Source organism: Stenella coeruleoalba, assembly GCF_951394435.1.
Source record: "Stenella coeruleoalba genome assembly, chromosome: 19".
NCBI classification, from domain to species: domain Eukaryota; kingdom Metazoa; phylum Chordata; class Mammalia; order Artiodactyla; family Delphinidae; genus Stenella; species Stenella coeruleoalba.
The window spans coordinates 40,935,782-40,949,614 of record NC_137165.1 but is presented as its reverse complement, the minus strand read 5'-3'; the positions used below and the strand labels follow the sequence as shown (position 1 = coordinate 40,949,614).

Here is a 13,833-nt window from a genome sequence, read left to right as displayed (position 1 = left end):
ATCTGGGGTCAGACACTGTTACTCGGGCTGTCACCTGCTGTACCCACTCCAGTGTTTCCATGCCTTCACTTATAAAGATGTCTTTCTCAGACAGGTGCAATGGGCTCTGTTACTCATAGCTCTTCAGGAACTCAAGCCCCTTACAGCCCACTGTAGTAAGGGCCCCTGGGTCCTCCACATCCGGCCACCGGACAGGGGAAGAGAGTGAGCCACGGTGACGTTTTCAGAGGTCAGACCAGGACATGGCATGGTTTACATTTCTTCAGCCACATTCCACTGGCCAGAACTCAGCCCATGATTCTGTCTGACTGCAGGGGAGACTGGGAAATGTAGTCTTACTATGTGCCCAGGAGGGAAAGGGATTGAATTTGAAGAACAGACACATGGGTGTTGCCATGAATGCCACACGCTTTGGCCACATGTGGTTCCAGGGGTGCTGTATGCAAAGGGCTGCCTGGTACCGTCAGTGACAACAGAACTAAGCTCAAGAAATGAAGACAGGGGTGCCTAGCGAAGCTCCGGAGGCGGCGGCTGCAGACCCAGTGGTGTGCAGAATTATAAGGCTGTCTGCTGAGATTTGAAAAATGACAACAAATGAAAGTATCAGCATCTTTAGTTCAGCATCCCTGGCTGTGGGATAGGGAGATTCACTTTCACCTGAGAATCCTCTGCAGGAACCATTTTAAAATGCTTGGAACTATATGCTGAATAATTATACAAAGTTCCAGATTGCAACATGGGGATCCCTCATAGTTCATGAGGTCCTTTATTTCTTGTTCTGTTTACCTGGATTTTTGTTTCAATCTATACCTTACATGAAAAAGTACAAAATTCAAAAGGATAAAGCAGAAACGTGGGGAAATCAATGGAAATATTTTAAAGTATTTCTCTTTAATCATTTTTGTGTCCAGCTTCTTTGATTTGTGGAACCTATTCTTTTACAGAGTATTTCAATATTCCTTATGATTGGGAAACAATGCCAAGATGGTACATGCTTTTGGCAAGATGCTTTGGCTGTGCAGTGATTGAGGATACATGGCACTACTTCCTGCATAGGCTCTTACACCACAAAAGAATACATAAGTATATTCATAAAATTTGTCGTGAGCTTCAGGCGCCATTTGGAATGGAAGGTGAATATGCACATCCTCTGGAAACCCTAATTCTTGGAACTGGATATTTCAATGGAATCATGCTTTTTTTTTTTTTTGCAGTACGTGGGCCTCTCACTGTTGTGGCCTCTCCTGCTGCGGAGCACAGGCTCCAGACGCGCAGGCTCAGTGGCCATGGCTCACGGGCCCAGCCGCTCCGCGGCATGTGGGATCTTCCCGGACCGGGGCACGAACCCGTGTCCCCTGCACCGGCAGGCGGACTCTCAACCACTGCGCCACCAGGGAAACCCTGGAATCATGCTTTTATGTGATCCTGTTATTCTTCTTTGGGCCTGGGTGACCGTTTATTTTACAGAAATTGTTGATGTCCACAGTGCTTATGACATTCCTCTCAACCCTTTAAATCTCATTCTTTTCTATCTCAGCATCACAATTTCCACCACGTGAACTTCATTGGAAACTATGCTTCGACATTTACATGGTGGGATAGACTTTTTGGAACAGACTCTCAATTTATTGCCTACAATGGGAAGATGAAGAAGGTTGAGAAAAAGACTGAATAAACACCTCACATAAACCTTCCTCAAGTTACACTTTTCCTGAATTGAAGCTAGTAGCTAACATTGCTTCTGCGGAGTGGAAATAAACATGTGTCTTGGTTGCTAAGTGATAAAAAGAACATTAACAACTTTTAATTATCTCCCTAGTGGGAACTTTTATATGTTTAAGTACAGTTTCCCTGAGGAAGCTTTAAAGGCCATGTTGCTAACCTTACAAAAAGGATTTTAGTGATGGAAGAAATATTAATGTATGTCTTTTCCCCAAGTTGTACCATAAGCCTGAAGCTGAAATTGGTCTTCAAACCTTTTAAATATATAGTGGCCATTTCAAGAACTCTTAGTGGCATTGAACTTTAAACACTTTTTTGGAATTTGCTTAAAGATCAAATGCCACGGGTTGGACCACACCAATCTGTATAGTGTGAGTGAATGCTGACTCTGAAACAGCCAGCACCGGGAATTTCTACTCTTATCTGGAGCGGACCAGTTTGCGGTGATTCTCTTTCTTTGAGAAGTCCATTTTGATTGCAATGTACTACTCTTATCTATAAATTAAGGCATTTCTGAATTGATGAAAGATTATTTTAGTCTAAAGGGTTTCAGGTTACTTGAATTTTTTAAACACTGAGCTTTATTTCTACTATTTACCCTTTCTTTTTTGCCTATCAAGTTTTCATTATACTTAAAGCTGTATCTTGAAACTCTGTGTACTGACTTGCTGTATTTGCACTTGGAGCTATTGAAATAAACGTGATTTTGTTTGAAAAAGAAAAAAAAAAAGAAGTGAAGACAGGGCGGGCGTACCGGCAGGGGCCGGGGATTTGTGAGAGCACAGAGTGTCCTCTTAGTCACCCACTAGGCTTAGCAGGAGGCCTTGCTCATCCGATGAGCTCACCTTGGGCCTCGGGCTATGCAGGGTTACCAGCAGCACCCCCGTCCCCCGAGCTGGCCAGGGCCCCCTTCTCCAGGCCAGGCCCTGGACAGATGATCCAGCAGCTTTGGCTGCTCTGGCCAGGGGTAAGGCACAGGCGCTGATGTCCCTAGGAGTAGCCACGCTCCTCCCCTCCCCGCAGCTGGGCAGGCTCGAGGGTTGCAGTGCTGAGCCCCCAGCCTGTCTGTGACTGGATACAGGTGGCCGATTTTCTTTTCAGATTTAACCCTGAGGTATAAAAATCACCAAATTATGTCCCAAAGCCAAGGACAAATTATTTGGTCCCGAGGAGTCACATGACTTAGCCCTGGTCAGAGGGATGCAGACTCTGTCTGTCACGAGGGAAGAAGGGGTGGGAAAGGAAAAGGGTGTTCTAATAGGAAGCATGTGCACACCTGCACTGGGGCCCACCCAGTGTACTCCCCGGAGAGCAGAGGAGAGGAGATGCCAAGGTCCCAGCCCTGGGTCCCAGGAGAACAGGTATCCCTGAGGCCACAGGACCCGGTGCGGTGGGAATGGGGCTGCAGTAACCACCCCGCATTGCCTCCACATGTCTCTGTGCGGGTTGGGGGAGAGCCCCGGAAGCCAAGGACCTGAGTCTCAGTCTGATTCTCTCACCACTTGCAATGGGTCCTTAAGCAACATCCCACCCCTCCCGGCCTGAACCTCAGCTGACCCGTCAGTCCAGGGAGGTCTGACCACATACCCTACACAGAATGATCCATTTTCTTCCAGGGGGAAGAAAATTTTAGAATTCAACATATATGTGTCCACGTGTTTTTCTATCTAAAAGTAAGAAAGGAATTTAGCTCTACTAATATTTAACATAAAAATTGACCCAGGGCTTCCCTGGTGGCGCAGTGGTTGGGAGTCTGCCTGCTGATGCAGGGGACACGGGTTCGTGCCCCGGTCCGGGAAGATCCCACGTGCCACGGAGCAGTGGGGCCCGTGAGCCATGGCCGCTGAGCCTGCGCGTCCGGAGCCTGTGCTCCGCAACGGGAGAGGCCACAACAGTGAGAGGCCCACATATCGCAAAAAAAAAGAGCAGAAAATTGACCCAGGCACCCCAACTCAGTCTGTTTTGGTCAGTCGTGTCCTCCACATTAGTCAATGTCTGGAAGGAGGTACAGCCACTCCATCCAGCAGAGAACTTGAGGAAGGCACCCTCACTCTATCGCTCAACTTCCAACCTATGGGAACATGTTGCCATTTACATATGCCCAGTTCAGCGGAATTCACAGATTGCAATGTCTGATTCAAACTAAATTAACCTGCCTTAGAAAAGGACAAGTGACCTAAAAAGATTTCTGCCAAGAAACGGCAAGAAAATAGACACACTTCCCCTGATCCTAGGCCACGATTTCATCTGACATTTCAGGAAGGAGAAGCAAGGGTTGCGTGTTGAGTCTCCAGCGGAGATTTCCAAAAGTAAAATCTTTTCATGAGGATAAGGGTGAAGTTTAAACAGTCGTTAAGGAAGTAATTTTTTTTGGAAGGACTATAGTATGAGAGAGAATTTAGAGACAACATTGAAAAGTGTTCCTATTGTTTATATGACTTTATTGCTGAAAACCTTGTGTGTTCCCAAGATCTTTCATATCCACCCTTCAAAGAAAACAAAAAGGAATTTTTAACTTGCTTAAAAACCTTCCAAATGAAGAGTTTGAGTGAGTGTAAAATCCATTTGGTGAAAGTATTAAAATGCAACATATTCCAATTTCTTTGCAGGAAGAACTGATTGACATGAGAGAAGATGGAAATTTGAAAGTCAATTTTGAACAGAACCTTTGCATAATTGGTGGATGGCATTGAAAACTGAAAAATGAATGTCATGGTTTAATGAGCAGAGCCCACAATGCACCTCATCCGTCTGGATCTAGATATTTTCACGAGGCCTCCTTTTCAGCTGTGACAGCCTTTAAAACTGAATATTGAAATAAACCGCACTTAGTACCAGACATTCAAGTCACTGTGTGAAACCAGGATCTTCAAAAGTAACGAAGGATATTCAATGGTGTCGCTCTCGTTATGAGAGCAAAAAGGGATTTTAGGCCATTATAAAATGAAATGCCATAAAAATTTCTTTCAAACAGTTTTTATTACCTCTTTCATTTCTAGTTATATAGTTTTATAATGTGCGCAAAATAATAATATACATAATGTCTAGTTTATTCATATATTAGAGTGTACCTAATATTTTATAATACATATACTTTTGTAATGTACATGCTATTGTATATTTACGTATATAGTTCATGTTTATGATTTATTAGGTTCTATGTATATAATTTATAAACAAATAGGTATCAGGGATGCCTGTTCAACATTGTTTACTGATGATGTATGAACAATAAAGTTTGAGTTCGGGGTGATGGCAATGCCCAAGGGGCCCCTCCAGCTCTGGCATTGGAGGCCACGTGGAGAACACTCTGCTCTGAGTGGGGACATTCATAACAGAGATGACCCTAGACTGGGCCTCACCTGGCATACAGGTGGAGGTTCAGGCATGCACATTTTATAGCTAAGGAGTCACAAGTACAAAAAAGTAAGACATGAGGAAGGCTTCACCTCGCAAGGGCAGCCCCATCATAAAGACCAAAATCCCCTCCCCAGGGATAAGAAGGACCACAGTCTTTCCCTTCTCACCCCTCCCACTGCAGCAGAAGGAAAACAAGACTTTCCTTCTGCTCAGGGGCTCTGAGAGGGTAACTGTCTTTCCTGGAGCATCACAGCAAATCGGCAAGGGAAACTAAGTGTGAATGCAGCCATCCAGAGTGCTGGGTATGGCCTTCTACCTGCTCTGCTCTCTCTGGGCCTTGATGCAGAGCCTGGTGTTTAGTCACCAAAGTTCTCACTCTTGTCTCTGTTGGGAAGCCCTTCCTGCTATTCATTTCAGCCTTGCATGCTGCAAATAAAGCCTAGAATGTTCAGGAGGTTCACCAGTTCAATCTTCTGCCCCATTGTAGCGAAGAGTGTCCCTCTCCAATCTTTGACGTCTGTCTTAACCCCAGAGAAGAGAGTCCCAGAGAAAAGTAAGGTCTACACCTCTGCTACCCTCTCAAGGGGTTCAGCAACTCCCTGAAGCAAGATGATCTTTTCTCTGGCACAAAGATGTTCACATCGCTTCCTCCCTGCTCCTGCTCTGCTTAAAAGCATCCCTGGATCTCCATCGCCCACAGCAGAAAAGCCAGGCTGCTTAGGCTGACCTCCATGCCCTTGACCCCCTAGGTCAGCCCACCTGCATCACTCACCAGCGAGAAACGGAAACCACACGAGCTAATTTAAGCAGAAAGGAATTTCATGCAGGTAATTCTATGCTGACAAAATCACCAGAAAGGCTAAAGGAACAGGCTGCACGGGCAGGAATGGCTGCCAGAAAAACATGGGACGCACCTTGCGAGACACCTTCCCTGACACCGTCAGGAAGGTAAAAGTTCAGGAGCCGCCCAGGGTCTGTTGGTTTCAAGAAGCATCACTTAACTGACCCAGGGGTCAGGAGACCATTTCAGCAACAGCTTCTCCGTACCCACAAAACTGGATACTGGATGCTAGAAGGCAGCCGCCCCCCAAAATCAGTGTCTCCACAACCAGGCTGAGCAACAAGCCGTGTTCCCAAGTCCGTTCAACTGACAGAACCTGTTGCCTAATCAGAACTGTAGCAGCAACAGAATCTGAGGAACGCAGTGGTCAGGGTCCAGCTTCTCCAGCTAAGGAAGGCTCACTAGGAGAAGAGTGGGTGGAGGTCGATGCTATATACACACTGTCTCTCCAGATTCTTCTCCCAGCATTCTTCCCACCCTCACCCTGAGTTCCAGCTACAGGGAACACTCCAATGGTCCTGGGAGCACCCCAGGCTCCTTCTCACCTCTCTGACTTTGCCCAGGCGGGTCACCATACCCCTTCACTTTGAATGTGCTCTGAGTCTGAGAAGCTTTCTCTGGTGCCAGGAGACAGGGGTTACTATAGCCCAAAGCTGTCCAACAGAAATATAATCAACATGTAATTTTAAACTTTCTAGTAGTCACATGTTGAATAATGGCCACCCACAAAGTATCAAGTCTTAACTCCTGAAACTTTCTAATGTTACCTTATTTGGAAAAAGGACCTTTGCAGATGTAATTAAGTTAAGGATTTCATGGTAAGGTTACCCTGGATTATCTAGGGGAGCCCTAAATGTCATCATATGGTCTTCATAAGATGGAGGTAAACGATAACACAGACAGGGGAGAAAGCAAAGTAAAGACAAGGCAGAGATTGGAGCAACGTGGCCACAAGCCCAGGAATTCCAGGGCAGCCACCAGAAGGTGGGAGAGGCAAGGGACAGATTCTCTCCAACAACCCAATTTCAGGTTTCTAGGCTCCAGCCTGCAAATGAATATATTTTTGATGTTTTAAACCACCAGGTTTGTGGCAATTCGTTAGAGCAGCCTCAGGAAACCAATAAAACACATGTCAAATAGTGAAAAGAAGCAGGTGAAATTAATTTTAATAGTATCTTTTATTTAACCCAATATCTATAAAATATTATCAACATGTTATCAATATAAAAAGCATCAACGAGATATTTACATTCTTTTTTTCATACTAAGTCTTTGAAATCTGAATCGTGTTTCTCGCCTATGACACGTTTCAGCTTGGACCAGCCACATCAAAAGGGCTGAATAGCCACATGTGACTAATGGCTACCAGAGAGGACCAAGCATTTCCCCTCCTTTGTAGGATTTGGGGAGCACCAGCCTGGGATTTGGGGACTTTTTTGCCTATGAGTCATCCTCTCCCATAGACAGCTTGCTCCTTGGGAGCAGGAACCTTGTCCCATTCATCTTGGTATCCCAGTGCCTAAACACAAGAACATTCAATGAATGATTTGTTTTGTTTTGTTTTTTTGCGGTACGCGGGCCTCTCACTGTTGTGGCCTCTCCCGTTGCGGAGCACAGGCTCCGGATGCGCAGGCTCAGCGGCCATGGCTCACGGGCCCAGCCGCTCCACGGCACGTGGGGTCTTCCCGGACCAGGGCACGAACCCGTGTCCCCTGCATCGGCAGGCGGACTCTCAACCACTGCGCCACCAGGGAAGCCCCCAATGAATGTATTTTGAATGAATGTGAAACAGATTCTCTACAAGAAAAAAAAGCCCTGTCAGAAACTACATTTTTTGTTTGTTTGATTTTCCCTCTTCCTTAGTGAGAGGAGTTCAGGATCCCTCAATATATAGGCTTGGAATCCCTTCGCTTGGAAGGGTAGATGTAGACCAAGTTGCCCCCAGCAGCCAGGAAAATGCTATATGTTGAAGTTGGAAAGAAATGCTGTGAATAGGCCTGCGTCTATTAAAGAAGTTGAATCTGTAATTAATAATCTTCCAAAGCTGAAAGCATAAGGCCCCAATGAGTTTACTGGTGAATCCTACCAAACATTTAAGGAAGAAATTATCCCAATTCTCTACAATCTCCTTCAGAAGCTAGAAACAGAGAGAATACTCTAACTCATTCTATGAGGCCAACATCACTCGAATACCACAACCAGACAAAGACATTACAAGAAAACCACAGATCAGTATCTCTCATAAGCATCGATGCAAACATCCTCAACAAAATATTAGCAAATTGAGGCCAACAATGTATAAAAAATTATACAACACAACCAAGTGGGATGTATCCCAGGTATGCAAGCTTGGTTCAATATTCAAAAATCAACTAATGTACTCCATCACATGAACAAGCAAAAGAGGGGAAAAAAATCACACACTCATATCCATAGATGCAGAAAGAAACTCTGTCCCACCCCTTGGGAGGCTGATCATGTCGAGAGGAGGTGAGGGGAAGGTAGGGGGAGCAGAGGGAGGTAGGGGGTGAGGCAGAGGCAGGGGGGGTGAGTGGGCGGGGTCTGTGAGGTGACTGAGGCTGGAATCAGTGTTCCTGGGACTGGCTTAAGGTGAAGGAAGCAACCAAATGTGAACCAAAAGAGTCAAACCTGCCAAGAAAGACTGTAACCCTCAGGCACAGGGTGATAAGCCTGGGGCTCCCAGACCTGAAGAACTGCAAAAACTGGCCTCGGTGTCAGCCCCCAGGAAGGCAGCCAGGGCCAACACCGCTCCAATCCTGGCCCAACACTTTGACCCCCTGTAACCTGCCGCTTCCACCTGAAAATCTCAGCAGCTGGCTGCCCGTGAATAAGGCTGCTGTGGGCAGTGCACCCTGTTTTGCAGCTGCATCCACCCCAAGGGAGGGGCACCATTTTCTTCATTCAAAGACACAACGGCTGGGCTTCCCTGGTGGCGCAGTGGTTGAGAGTCCGCCTGCCGATGCAGGGGACACGGGTTCGTGCCCCGGTCCGGGAAGATCCCACATGCCGCGGAGCGGCTGGGTCCGTGAGCCATGGCCACTGGGCCTGTGCGTCCGGAGCCTGTGCTCTGCGGCGGGAGAGGCCACGACAGTGAGAGGCCCGCGTACCGCAAAAAAAAAAAAAAAAAGACACAACTGCTCACGAGGCTATGGGCCAGCTGGGCTGCGTGAACACCCAGAGACCCCTTTCAACGCTACCATCAAGAGGGATCACCTTTCACAACTTGGCACAGTTGTGCTCCCTCGCCTCCCACGACGCAAGCTCATCATGCCTCCATGAAGCCACAGAACATCAAACACTTTCAGGTCAGAAGCCCTTCCCCTGAGCATCATGGGGGCACTGGGCAGCCCACCCACCCCTGAGATTAGCCACTTCCGAGGTCACCATGAGTCCCTGGGCTGGAGACTTTGCTGGCTTCCTAGCTTCAGACCAACCTGCCCAGATGGGGCTCAGCTCTACCAGCAGCGGCCCTCCCCCACAGTGGCTGGATGCCCCCTCACAGTACTCTGGGACCCCTGGCACAGAACACAGAGGGATTGGAGCCAGGGAGAGGGAATGCCTGGACTTCTGGACTTCCTGCCATCACTCCCACATGGAACTTCCACAATACCGTGCAGAGGGATAGCCCATGAGTGAATGAATGAAGTCCAGCAAGGCTTTGAGCCCCTTCTCAAAGCCCTCTAGACACTCAGGGCCTCCTCCCCTTGAGTTAGAAGCCTATTCCCAGGCTAAGAAGAAAAGACAATACCTGTGCCCCGCCTGAGTTCCAACGGGCCCCTACGCAGTGCCTGCCAGTGACCCAGCCCAGAGAGCACAGGAGGGGCCTTTGGGAAGGGTCTCCTGTCCCCTGGCACCCTGCTCCCCCAAGGCCAAGGCTTCACTCTCTGCTAGTCCTGCCAACCCCCGGTTCCTCCCCTGGCTGGCACTGGGTGAAGGAAATGCCTACAGTACACCTCGGTGGTAACAAGCCCTGTCCAAGCAGGGGTTCCCCTGAGCACGTGGTTCCCAGGGAGGGGATGGGCAGCAGGAAGCTTGGGACCCCCCCCCACACACACACACCTTGCCCCAGTGCCCACCAGGGCCAGGCCGCCCACCAGTGCTTCCCTTCCCCTGCCCATGCCAGCCCCACCTGAGCGGTCCAGACCTGCGGGTGGGGCCTGCCGCTGTCGGGCCACAGTAGGGCCTGGGAGGGAGGAGAAAGGGCGGGGCTGGCCGGCTGCTCTTAAGGCGGAGCTGGAGGTGAACTGCACCTCCCCCTACTCCTCACCTGGGCTCTGACAGCCTCTCTCCGTCCCAGAAGCCAGGAGTGAACACAGGAGTGTCTTGCCTGCCCGGGACACCAGGTAGGTGCCTTTATTCTTTAAGGAGAAGAGAGAGAGGCTCAGCTTCTCCGCGTCTCCTGGGGCTCGGAGTGAAGGTGGAGAGAAATGGCGGAGAGGCTGGGCATGAGCGGAAGATGGTCTCGGGACCACATACCCGAGTTCTGCACTTTGGGAGAACTTAATCTATAGCCCTCAGTGTACAGATGAGAGAACCGTGGTCCAGGGAGGGGAAGAGGCTTGCCCGGGGGGGGCCCCGAGGCTTGGGAAGGGAATGGACCCAGAACCCAGCCTCCTGCCTCCCAGCCCGGAGTCCCTGGGGCCTGGTCGTGAGCTGAGCCCCCGTGCTGGGCCCTTCAGAGACCACCAGGAATCCAGGGGGTGGCGGCATGGCCTGCACTGGTCCTGCGGGTCCCTGCCTGCTGTCCCAGGGTCTGCTTCACTGGGTCTGGGTGGAGAGCATGGGACAATCAAAGTCACTCTTCGAGCAAGGGGGTGGAGTGGGGAATTGGGCTACTGGGGCAAGGAGCTTTGGGGGAGATTCAGCCTTCCCCCTCTGCCACCCTCTCCCTCCATTGACCTGGGCTTGTAGAAGGGAAAGAGTAAGTCAGGAGAAGAAGCTGGCAAAGAAATGGATGAGGGGATTTGCCCAGGAATCAGGATCCCCCTGCCTCCAGAGCCCTTGGGAACAAAGAAAGAGATTCCGGTCCAGTGAGTGAGCGGGTCCTATAAAAAGGGGCCCTCCCTACCCACTACAGCCCGCCTACATACATACACACAGCACTGAGCCCAGGAACCTTCCCTTCACCTTTAGAGCAGGAAGGAAAGAGCTAGAGAAGTGTGCTGGTGGGGACAGGAGAGGGAAGATGTCCAGGAATAAAGGAGTGAGACCAGCCCTGGGAGGTCCAGTGGTGCTTCAGGGAGTGTTAGAAGAGTTTGAAGAAGATCCCAAGGGGCTGCCTGCCCTTTGCTCGATCCCAGGCCTGTCCCGCTGGGTTCCGGAACCCCAGAACAGGCACAGAGAGGTGAAAGGGATCTTAAATCTATGAAGCAGTGGCGTAGAGTGTGGGACTCGGAGCCAAGACCACCTGGGTTCAAATCCCAGTTCCACTACTGGGTTCTGTGGGTTGTATGACCCCAGGCAAATCTCTTAACCTCTCCAGCCCCACAGGAAGAGTACCTTTTTCAAAGAACCATTGAGAAAATGAAATGAGTATGTTTTAAGTGTCTGTTATGATCACATTCCCATTATACAGTTGGGACAACTGAGGCCCAGAGAGGAACGGACACTTGCCCAGCGTGGCACAAGATCACTTTCCAAATCAGTAGGCAGATATTCTGGGTCCGGGTCCTGGTTCTGGGGGAGGACCCAGGTCCCCAGTGTGCTCCCCAAGGACCGTAACCCCAGGCTCCTCTTTGAGGCCCAGCCAAAAACCCTGCAGGATGTGCTGAGATCCTGCTCTGACAAACCCAGGCCGCTTGGAGCCAAAGCTCCACGTCCTCAGCTGCCCCCAGAAAGGAGCTCGGAGGCCCGTTGCCTTCCACTGCCATTTTTAGACACGCTTCCCGAGCCTGGGATGCACCCGCCCCCTCCAGGACCTGGCCAAGGAGAAGTCTGGCAGCAGGGCTGGCAGGAGCCATGGGGGAGAAGAGGGTTCTGGCTTTTCTCATTAACTTACTGTGCGAACTTGGGGCAACTCACACCCCCTCTCTGGACCTCAGGTGTTCCTCGGCATTTGAACTCTGTGTGGTATAAGGAGCTAAGAGTCTAAAGTCCACAGCCTGCGTTGAATCCCAGCTCTACCACTTTTCTGGATGTGTGGCCGATACAGAGTTCTTAACCTCTCTGAATCTCAGTATCTTCATCTGTAAAATGGGCTGGTAATAGGGATGCAGTACTTCCTAGGGTTATGAGAGGATTAAAAAGAGTTACCATAGGGAAAATCAGTGCCTGGTACATGGTGAGTGCTCAAAAAAACCGGGAGCTATTATTATTTATTATTATGATGGTATTATAGTCTATTGATATATAAGCCCTTATTTCCAAGTAATATTTAGAATTGTCCAACTGGTTTCACAAGCAACACCTCGCTGGTTCCACACCACCCTCCAGGAGGGCACAAGGCAGGAATTCTTATTCCCATCTCACAAATGAGGAAACTGAGGGTCAGAGTTACACCTTAAGGAAATGTTTGAGCTGGGATTCGAAACTGAATCTTCAGACTCCAGAGTTCACATTCATTTCATTTGCCCCAGGCTGGTCGCAATGCCTTTTCCAACACTAGGGTCTGACTCTAAAGCAGGATGTGGTGGAGGCATCTTAGAAGAAGAGAGAAGAGGCGTTGGAGAGTGCCTTGGTCGGGGTGGGGGTGGGGGGCAGTGAGGCTCAGAGCAGGCAGTGGTAACGCAACCAGCCTATCCCAGCTCCTTACAGGTTTCTCAGCAGCCTCTGTTCCAGAACCTCTTACTTCCTGTAAGAAACCACTAACATGTGGCGTTAAGGCTAGACAAGGGGAAGAACTTCCCACATAAGGGAAAGGAGGAAGTTGGGACATCTTTTTCCCAGATGAGCCCCCAGGGAGTGAATATCATCTGATGATGTCACTCTTCAGATCAAAACTGTTCTGTGGGAGCTTCCCTGGTGACGCAGTGGTTGAGAGTCCACCTGCTGATGCAGGGGACGCGGGTTCGTGCCCCGGTCCAGGAAGATCCCACATGCCGCGGAGCAGCTGGGCCCGTGGGCCATGGCCGCTGAGCCTACGCGTCCGGAGCCTGTGCTCCGCAATGGGAGAGGCCACAACAGTGAGAGGCCCGCATACCGCAAAAAAAAAAAAACTGTTCTGTGGCTCACCATTGCCCTCGGGGTTGAGTCAGCACTACTGAGCCCAGCCTGCAAGGCTCTGCAGGGTCTGGGCAGCCTGCCTTCCCCACCCCAACTTCCCCTCCATCCACCCTAGGTTCTCTCTGTTTCCCAGATGCTCAATATCTCCCCTGTCCATCAGGCCTCTGAATACACTTGCCTCCTCACCCCTACCTGACTCGCCCAGCCAGCTCCTGCTTTTCTTTCTTGTCTCCCTTTATGTACCCCTTCCTCCAGGAAGTCCTCCCTGACCTCCCCAACTAGTGCCTACAGAGTCCCCTCTGCCTCCCCGCCTCCCCTCCTCCCCGATGGCACTGTTTATGATTGCTCACCTGCTTACCTGTCTGTTTCACCAGCTGGCCCACATGGAGTAGCAGCTAAGTGCAGGGGCCCTGACATCACACAGTCTGGGGTCCAGTCCTTCTCTGACACCTGTTGGCCTGATGACCCTTGGGCAAGTTACTTACCTCTCTGTCTCTCAGTTCTCCCATTATAAAATGGAATAATAATAGCATCTACTAATAGGGTTGTTATGAGGATTTTTAAAGGTTTTATGTGTAAATACTAGGGCATAGGTGCATAGTAATTACTCAGTAAATATTAGCTAGTATGTATTTAATAAATAAGGCTGGGACATAGTAGCCAACAAACGTCTATTGAAGTTATTTTATTTAATCATCACTTGTATAATGTTTATTATGTGCTAGGCA

General features: G+C 49.4%; 1 pseudogene across 1 annotated transcript; it reads left to right on the top strand.

Moving 5' to 3' along the window:
• Window positions 1-584: 584 nt before the first annotated feature.
• Window positions 585-1,759, top strand: LOC307177597 (methylsterol monooxygenase 1-like; annotated as a pseudogene). Its single transcript has 2 exons — window positions 585-1,201; window positions 1,419-1,759. The product of its transcript is annotated as a methylsterol monooxygenase 1-like (transcript).
• Window positions 1,760-13,833: the final 12,074 nt, after the last annotated feature.